The sequence below is a fragment of the Bicyclus anynana genome, chromosome 17, assembly GCF_947172395.1.
Source record: "Bicyclus anynana chromosome 17, ilBicAnyn1.1, whole genome shotgun sequence".
Classification (NCBI taxonomy): Eukaryota; Metazoa; Arthropoda; class Insecta; order Lepidoptera; family Nymphalidae; genus Bicyclus; species Bicyclus anynana.
The window spans coordinates 14,166,510-14,177,205 of NC_069099.1; the positions used below are offsets into that span (position 1 = coordinate 14,166,510).

Genomic DNA, 10,696 nt, shown 5'->3' on the forward strand with positions numbered 1-10,696 from the left:
ACCACGATAAGTTACAGTCAATTTTCAGCCCAAGATTTTTTGCTGTATTTGATAAGGGTATTGGTGTGCCGTCATATACTATAGGATATAAATTTTTAAAATGAATACGACTCCGTAATTGTCGACCTCCTACAATCATGGCCTGCGACTTTCCAGGATTTACAAGTAGGCCATGTGCATCAGCCCATTTCTTGACATTTTCCAAATCCACATTAACAATATCCACTGCTGAAACAAGATCCGTGACAGAAGCATGCCTATATAGTTGCAAGTCGTCTGCATAGAGGTGATAGTGAGAGGATATTACTTTGGTGATTTGATTTATAAAAATGGAGAATAAGAGAGGAGACAGGACTCCACCTTGGGGTACGCCAGCCGAGATGTCTGCCCACTCAGAAAGAGTTTCATCAAAGCTGACTCTCTGCCGTCGGCCAAAAAGATACGACCTGAACCATTCAATTACAGGCGGTGAAAGGTTTAAAGAGTGGAGAATGCCGAGGAGAACATCAAAATCCACCGAGTTAAACGCATTGCTAAAATCAAGAAGTATGAGTACAGTCAGATTCTTGTTGTCCATAGCAATGCGAATGTCCTCGGTGACCTTGAGAAGTGCGGTGGTGGTGCTGTGCATTGGACGAAAACCAGACTGGTATGAACTCAAAAGATTATTGTGACAAAGGAAGAAGGAGAGTTGTCTAAAAACGGCATTTTCTAAGATTTTTGAGATAATGGGCAATATAGAAATAGGTCGATAGTCCGAGAAAGAGGAAGGGTTAGATATTTTAGGTAAAGGGATAACATGGGCTAGCTTCCACGCGGTAGGAAAACATTTAGAGGTCAGGGAAAAATTTAGCACATGGCTGATAATTGGTGCTATAGCCTCACTGATGAGGCTAAGCATGTCTCGGCTTATGCCATCACACCCAACGGCTTTTGTGGAGATGTTGCGGTATCATAAAGTTTAAGACCTTTTGTTTGTTTGTAACTCTAATCTTTTGAATGCCAATCTAAAAAACAGTCGTATTTGAAAAGGTACGGATCATTAAATATTACGCTTAAGCAAAATTAACCTCGATGTTAATTTTCAGAAGGGCGTATCTTGAAACTATTTTTAAATAAGTTATAGATAAATAGATTTTTACATTTGATGGATCCAGCTGGTTCTAAATAATACCAATACTTTAAAATTTTTTAGTAAACTAAGAACAAGTATTCGTTATTAAAACCTCGAAAATTAAGTAAGAAATTAAATCATCTGTATTTTAATATCGATTTGCCTAGTTAAACTCTTCTAGAAATATCAAATCAATTTTCATAAATCAATTATGTCGATAAATCTTTCCAATGTATGGCGCATCACTAAGTGCTACAAAAAAGTCGCCAGGAAGATATATCTCAAAAAACGCAGTGGCACGTCGAGTATTTATGGAAATCTAAATAACTTTGGGCTTTTTTTAATTGTGGGGAATGAGCTTTTTTGTGGGGAAATTTGTTTATTTTCGTGCCTCGGTGATTTGTTTGACGTTGAATATTAGTGCGCTTGATGTGCGGCAAATGAAGTGGGACTATAAACATCGTACGCTAATGTCATTGTCGCTAGGGAGTGTTTGAGTAAAATATCGATATTAACAAATGTATTTATTTAATGGACAACACTAAAACCATTGCCTTTACATTTGTTTTGTAGATAAATGCTGTCAAAGAAGATTCATTCAATATATTTTTTAATAACATATAATAACTTACGTTTCATGTGTCTGTAACTCGTGCAATTCTAACCTTCGGAATTCAGGAGACAGAAATTCTCCAGAAAAAAGTATATAGCAATAATAAATAACTTCCCTGTACGAACTAACTGACAAAGAGCACAAACTATTAAATCTATCATTGTGAAATGTTTATAACAGTAATATGCTTAAGCTAAGCTTTTCTCAGAAGTTGTTTTACTGTTGGATTCTTGATTTTATTAAAATCATTGTATAATGTTACTGAATGCACCTCTGAAATTTGACTTTGAAGTAGGTACCTTAAATTATTACAAAAATATACAGACCATCAAAGTGATGCCAATAATCATTAGTAAGTAATCTTAAAACCCAAAGACCCGGAAAAGGAAAATTTATGCCCTACCAATAATTCTCATTTCCTCAAAAATGTGAGTGGCTACAAAAAGCAGCTTATCCCGAACTCGCGCGCAATCCTACAGTGGATTTATTTCACGTGCATCCGACGAGAATAAACCGAACACGGTACAGTCGAGAACTAAATGACTTTTCATAAGTACTTATAGTTTTTTTTTAAATTTAATTAGCCATAATATTAAATATGACTAAGAATATTCCTATTCCTGTTACTGAAAATACAGTGTTAAGTGGGCAGTTCAAAAGTCCAGCGGCGGTTAATTGGTCGATAAGCAGACCTCATTGAGTTGCTTCAGTTGCTTTTTAGCGTGAAATTTTCGCGGTTTCAACATTCACATAATAGTGAAACAAAAGCTTACGTTTTAAACAAACTTTTTGAAATGTTTGTCTGTTTGCCGGGGCTAATTTCTGAAACTGGGACAAGGTATTATAATGGGACTTTAACTGGATATAGACGAAGTTATTGAGAAATAAATAGATGACTTTTATCCCAGAAAATATCATGGTTCCCGTGAAATAACAGAATTTTACATGGCGCGGGCGTCCCCTGGTTAAGTGTTAAAATTACTCGCGATTACTTTATTTTTATTTTTAACGTCTAAAGCAAGCATAAGTAAGGTAATAGGTACTCTCTACTACATGTCATCATCATCATCATCACCCATATTCGGCTCACTGCTGAGCTCGAGTCTCCTCTCAGAATGAGAGGGGTTAGGCCAATAGTCGACCACGCTGGCCCAATGCGGATTGGCAGACTTCACACACGCAGAGAATTAAGAAAACTATCTGATGGATGGTTTCCTCACGATGTTTTCCTTCACCATTTGAGACACGTGATATTTAGTTTCTTAAAATGCATACAACTGAAAAGTAGGAGGTCCATGCCCGGGGTCGGATTTGAGCCTAAGCCCTCCGGAATCGGAGGCAGAGGTGACAACCCAATAGCTATCACGTTTGGATCATCTCCTTCGAGGTAAACCAGTTCGCCAATCTGATCTAAATTGGCACATCCAGGTTCCAGATGAATGATTCTTAGAGTTTAAAGCAAGCATAAGCAAGGTAGTAACTCTCTAATACATGTATAATAAAATAAACTATTCTGAGTAAACGCTTTTCTCCATGCCTGTACCATCATCAGCAGACATAACCAGGAATAGACTCAGCCGTCTCACTCTTAAAATTGTTGAACTTCTTTATCGAAGCAAGACGCACGTCCGCCGCCCCTCCATTGGTCACCTTTAACCCCACCCACGGGCGAAAATATCACCCGTCACCCATTACTGAAAACTACGGGCTAGATACTGTCTTCCTTTTTAGATTGTGATGTTTATAGTCTAACTATAGACACAGAATACATTATAGACAGGACAAACGACAAAGTTATACATGCCACCTCTTTTCCAGTTTCTGTAGTCAACACGAAGCTCTATGTCCTTCTGTCAGTTTGTTCTTTGTTTTATAGCTCAGAAACCATAAGTACTAGATTTGGAGCTAAAACCTACCACAGGTCTGCAATGCGATGCATCTAGTTTACCGATTAAGATTGCGATTCTATGGTCCACGGCAAAAGGAAGATATATGTTGCTTTATTGTGCCATATTTGTAACTTGGCTTTTTTGCATGGCCAATTCCCACTTTCCTTTAAAAAATCTGTTGTAACCCCAGTCTATAAAAAGGGTGACAGAAAAGTAATTAGTAATTATAGGCCAATATCTATCTTACCAGCATTCTCTAAAATTTTTGAGCGACTAATCAACGATAGATTGATAAACTATTTGGAATTTAATAATTTACTGTCGCCTAATCAATATGGCTTTCGTAAAGCAAAGTCCACCTCAGATGCTGTATCTGATCTTACCAATTGTATAGCCAGTAAACTAGACCATGGAATTAAGTGTATTGCTATATTCTTGGACCTCGAAAAGGCTTTTGATACAGTGTCTACTTCTCTACTTTTGAATAAAATGGAACAAATAGGGATTCGTGGTTTACAACTCCGTCTGTTTCAGGATTACCTAAGTAATAGAACACAGTGCGTTAGAATTGGAGATCAAATCAGTACATCACTACCAGTAGTTCACGGGGTCCCACAGGGAAGCATTCTTGGCCCAACATTATTCCTTATCTATATAAATCAACTTTGCAACCTTAATTTAATAAATGGTAGAATTATTACTTTCGCTGATGACACTACTCTTATTTTTTGGGGACAAAGCTGGAAAAGTGTTTTCTATAATGCGCAGCAAGGCTTTAACTTGGTACTTTCCTGGTTAAGAACTAATCTTTTAAGTTGTAATGCTGAGAAAACAAAATATCTTTCTTTTACCTTACTACATTCCTCACAACCACCGATGGAAAAATTCAATATACGTGCCCACAATAATCTATGTCTTAATTCAATTAAGAATAGTACGTGTAAATGTTCCTTCTTGGAAAGATCAGACCATATCAAATACTTAGGAATAGTCATTGACAACCAACTTTCCTTTAATATTCATATATCCAATCTAACAAGTAGAATCCGCAAGCTCATCGCCATCTTCAAAAATATACGACACATAGCTGACAAAAAGATTTTAAAAATGTTGTACTTAACTTTATGCGAACCCCTTTTAACTTATTGCATTGATTCATGGGGAGGTGTAAATAAGACACGTCTTCTTAACTTAGAGCGTGCTCAGAGAGCTGTTCTTAAAGTTAGTAATTTTCTTCCTTACAGATACCCAACAACCTCACTGTATAAAGAATGTGGAGTACTCACAGTACGACAGCTTTTTGTTCTCAAAATAATTTTGAAACAGCATAAGTCAGTAGACCAAGCTCTGATAAATAAATTAAAGAATAAACGCAACAAAAACAGAATTTGCAACAAAAAAATAATAAGGCTGACGCAGTTCTTTCAATTCACTCAGTATCTTCTTTTCAGTGTAAAAGAAGAGTACATGACTGGCTCCAACAATTAGACTATGTTACAACTGAAAATCTGCTGTCAATTCTGAAATAATACTTATTTTTCATTATCTAACAGTTTATATATATATATATATATATATATATATATATATATATATATACATATTTATTTCTTCTTATTTATAGCATACAAGCAGACACACGCACACACACGCACACACACACACACACACACACACACACACACACACACACACACACACACACACACACACACACGCACGCATACACACGCTGCTATGTTTTGTACGTGACATAAGATTGTTACATCTAAGCAGGGAAGAGCACAGGTGTCTATAATACAAGTTCTTTCTTAGTTTAGATACCTGTTACTCATCCATTAATTATAGTGTTAAGCTATTTTTACCTATTATGTTACGGTTTTATAGAGAATAAACGATTATTATTATTATTATTATTATTATTATTATTAGCGGAACCCCGCGACTTCGTCCGCCCTAGACCTTTTTAATTCAGCCCTTATAGTAGTATCGCTGTAAAAATGGAGTAACTTCTCCCGTTTTCCAAACATTTCTCTTCACTTCTCTGCTCCTATTGATCGTAGCGTGACGAAAAGTATACTATAACCTGCCCAGGAGTATGAAGAATAATTATAAAAAGTTTCGTTAAAATCCGTCGAGTAGTTTTTGTTTCTATACCGAACTTACAGACAGACAGACGAAAATTTTACTGATTGCAGTTTTTGGCATCAGTATCGATCACTAATCATCACACTATTAAATTTATTTTGGAAATATATTTCATGTACAAAATTGACCTCTCTACAAATCTATACTCTATACTTTAATTAATATATAAAGCTGAAGAGTTTGTTTGTTTGTATAATTGAACGCGCTAATCGCAGGAATTACTGGTCCGATTTCAAAAATTCTTTTATTGTTAGATAGCCCATTCATCGAAGAAGGCTATAGGCTATAAATTATCCCCGTACTCCTACGGGAACGAGAACCACGCGGGTGAAACCGCGTGGCGTCACTAGTTTATTATAAGCATAGAAGATAGGTTCTTGTGCCACTTCATGTTTTACTGCTGCAGCTCCCAGTCTTTAATTTCTTTTATCTACATCATCTATAGATCTACAATCATCATCATAATTTACAGTCGATGGACGTCCACCGCTGGACATAGGCCTCTTGGATGCACTTTCAAACACAACGGTCTCGAGGCGCCAGCATCCAGCGGCTCCGTGCAATCCACTTGATGTCCTTGGTGCACCTTGTGGCGACCAACACCGAGTTTTCCGGTGCGAGGTCGCCTTTCGAGCATCTTGGGATGCCAACGTCCATCGGCTATTCGAACAATATGACCTGCCCATTGCCACTTGAACTTCGCGACTCGCTGACTTATGTCAGTGACTTTGGTCCGTCTGCGGATCTCCTCATTTCTGATTCGAGACTACAATAGTTATTTTTATTTAACACCAAAATAGCCGTGTGCATGTCCCGCCCGCCAACCGAACCATTGGTCACCTTTAACCCCACCCACGTGTATAAATATCACCCACTACCAGACAGATCCGTTCCAGCACCAGATATCGCTTCGTTCGTATCGGGGAATACTTTGGGTTTTATTTACACTCTGATAATAATAAAGTGGGTAGTTCAAACTAATCATAGTTAGCTTAGCCTAAATTCGTATTTTCGTCTACGTTTTTTTATTGCTTAGTTGGTCAAATTTTTAGCCTTTTTTTTGACGTCCTCCGATTTATGATCTCTGCCTTCGATACTTAGCGAGCTTAGATTTGAATCCAGTCCGAGGCATGCACCTCCAACTATTCAGTTGTGTGCATTTTATGAAATTAAATATATGTCTCAAACGGTAAAGGAAAAACATCGTGAGGAAACCTGCATACTCCTAATACCTCTCATAATATAATATTATTATGAGAGGAGACTCGTGCTCAATAGTCTGCCATATATGGGTTGACAATGATGATGAAAAATAATAAAGTGGATAGTTCAAACTATCTCTATTATTGACCCGTTGGCCCACTGGTTACCGTATGTGGCTTCTGAGGCTTGATTGGAATACGGAGCTTTTTTTTTCTTGGAAAATTTCAGTAAAATGCTCAGCTAGAAGGGGGAAAGTATTATACCTCTGTGCATACTAGAGCTCGTAAAAATAGCAGTGGACGGCTGATAGTGATGATGAAGGCTTCATTTTCATCTATTTATTAGTTATCATTGGAGCCCGTTAAACCGAATTAGAGTTGCGTGGTGCGTCGAAGCTTCAATCTTGTGCTTTTCTTTATTATCAGCAATTGTCAGTAAATAATCTCAATCCGCAGTGGGTAGGTTTGTGGTGTTACGCTCCCGTGCCTTGGGGAGCACTTTAGGTCTTTAGTGACCGTAAAAGAGTCATTATTGTCTTAAGTCCGCCAACCAGCATTAGAGCAGCGTCGTGAATCTGAGCTCCATATCCCCTCTCCTATACCTACCGTTAACGATGATTAATTAATTTGAAATAAAAAATTAAATTACAGTACAAGAAATCTCCGTACACTGATTTGTTGTAAAAATAACGTTCAAAAGCAGAAAGTTTCTATGAAAACTTACAATTTGGGTAACTTTATAGGACTTTGTAGTGAATGTCATTACATAAAAACCATGGCGACCATTATTCACTTTTAGTCACATTAACAATTTTTATTGCTTGCAAAATTTATATGAATTTGGAAAAGGAAAATTGAAGAAATTCGCTCCGGTAGGGACCGACCGCGCACCACCATGCATTTTAATGTCATTTTTACACCACACGACTACGACACGACCACGACACGACTAATATAAGAGTGGTGACCTGGATATATAATGTGACATATTTTAAGAGTTAAACATAATGTTAACATAATAATATTTAAAGGGATTTAATTTCACTTTTCTTAATTAATGAGTTACGAATAAGAAGATAAACGATGATTTTTAGGTTTCATTATTTACCTAGTAGGTACAGGAATGTAATTGTTTGAATCACGACAATCAACCGATAGATGTCTACTGCAGGACATAGGCCTATTTTAGAGACTTCTAGCACCGCCTTCAAATTGATCAGCAAGCTAGCAGCAGGGACATAATATGCTTCGCTTTTTAGTACCAACGTTAAACGTACCGACTAATTATCTACGTTTAAGACTACGACTACGTTTTAAGACTACGTTTTGTGTTTTTGAAGTATTTTTATTAAAATTTATGAGACGTCAAGGTTGACTATTTGTAGCGAGGAAATAAAAAAAAAACTTCAAAGTTAAAGACAAAAGCAAGCGTGCAATCCATTTATGTCGTATGGTCTAAAAGCACGTATGGGTATGATGCTTTTTGATATGTAAGCAATAAATCGGTGGTATGTATTTTTTTTAAATCGAACGCTCTGCTAGTTCCGCGACATTGAGCGCGAGTGGCGATATATGACGCATGAAACTCGATTTAATGCTGTGGGCGCTTTTTATAACTATACTAGCTAGTCGCCCTGACTTTGCACAAGAAACGGAAATCCATACTACACTGAGCAAAAAATCCTGGTGCGCCATACTTAAGAGTGTGCAATATGTAATTTGGTGGTTACAAATGGTTCTGGATCTCAGATTCTGGAAAAGTTAGGAGCCTGATATTTGGGTAAATGATATTTCAAAGTGTTAGCTTCGTTATGACTATACAAAATACATAATTTGTAAAACTTTTTGAATCGATAGATAGTTTATTTTTTTGATTTCATGTTTTGTTTCATGTTTTTAGTTTCATGTTTTGCTCACATTTTGCTTTCAATCTCAGGAAAAGCAAACTTATTTTCTTAAATTTTTGTTTTGTATAGAAAATTAGATATATATCTTGAACATGGCCATTTTGTTTTTCGTTATGTTGTTTAATTTACTTGCAATTAGGTAAAAATGGTTTTGGCGCTCACGTCATAAAATTTGCGTCGCGCGTCAATCGCTCCGTGCTTTTCACTCACGTGAAAGTCATAATTCGGCGTCTCGTTTGCGCTACGAATTTTATCTATATCGTACCGACGCGCTGCGCGCTCTTAAAATACGTAGCAAACCAGACACTATTACGCTTATAGTCGGCTCCAAGTTGTATACAAAGCTCCTTATGTAACATGGTGTTGCTTATAAACGGCACAGTAAGCTGCATCATTACTAAGTATACGGCATCTATTGTACGTATGCTGCACCTGTAGTAAGTAGTAATGTGCAAGCTCTTTACGTAAGTAGCTCATTTAAGTAGCTTTTTTTTCTCAGTGTAATATTATAAATTCGAAGCCAAGTCTGTCTATCTGTTACCTTATCACGGCTAAATTACTAAACCGATTTCGATAAAATTAGATATACAGATTAATTTGATCTTGAAGTCTGCTGCGAGAGTAGCGTATGTTTTGACATAGGCTACTTTTTACCCCGGAAAACTCATGGTTCCCGCGGTATTAAAAAAAACAGATTTCACGCGAACGCTGTTAGGTACATGCCTTTATTTTTATGTTTTCTGCGTCCACAGACAACTGACATTGCACAACTATCAGAGCGACGCCTCAGACTTATTACCTTTGGACTTGTATCGCACTCAAATTCACCAACAAAATTTGTATATCGTTTTTTAAGGGGGACGAGGTAAACTCACACATCGAAAATATTTATTCAACACCTCCTGTTTCCTTACACAACACACAACTATAAATTTAAATCGAAATACACAGATATTATTCCAAATAATAATTAAAAAATAACTATGTACGTTCCCTACATTATTAGAACATTGTATTATAAATAAAAATTATAAAATAAAATCGCCCGAACAGGGACTTGAACCCTGGACCCTTGGATTAAAAGTCCAATGCTCTACCGACTGAGCTATCCGGGCATGATAAAATTTGTAAATTATAGATACATCTCGTAAATTAGTTCAATTAACCTTGAACCGAAACAACTGAATATTTTTTTTTAAATATTAGCCATATATTTTTCATTTGATTGATACTCATTTGAGAAACTCCAGCCCAACATTCTTGGCTTTTGGATCAAGGAATACAGACGGCAGTAATCCTTGAGACGGTGCGTACTGTGAAGTTGCCTCAGTTAGGAAAATTTTAACTTCATGAATAATTGTGTACCTTTTAGTCGTTTGAAAAGTAAGTAATCGGGTCTAATCAGGCCCCGATCCAAGGGGAATAAGCTGGACATTTGTCCAGAGCGGAATAAATGTATAAATGATGTGTGGCAAAATGTGGCATAATATAACTTACTAGCTGACACCGCGCGGTTTTACCCGCTTTGTTCCCGTTCCCGTAGGAATACAGGGATAATATATAGCCAATAGCCTTCCTCAATTAATGGGCTATCTAACACAGAGAGAATTTTTCAAATCGGACCAGTAGTTCCTGAGATTAGCGCAATCAAACAAACAAACTCTTCAGCTTTATAATATTAGTGTAGGTTCCCCAGTAGACTTATTTTACCTCAGCATTTAGGTCACAGGAATTGATATGTGTACTAAATTTCAACTTAATTGGTCCAGTAGATTCGGAGAAAATTTACTGTGTACAGGCATACATTCTTCTCATCATCTATC

At 36.8% G+C, this 10,696-nt stretch overlaps 1 non-coding gene across 1 annotated transcript; it reads right to left on the minus strand.

The window, feature by feature from the left end:
- Nucleotides 1–9,915: 9,915 nt before the first annotated feature.
- Nucleotides 9,916–9,988, minus strand: Trnak-uuu (transfer RNA lysine (anticodon UUU)). The gene has a single exon. It is a non-coding gene; the product is annotated as a tRNA-Lys (tRNA).
- Nucleotides 9,989–10,696: the final 708 nt, after the last annotated feature.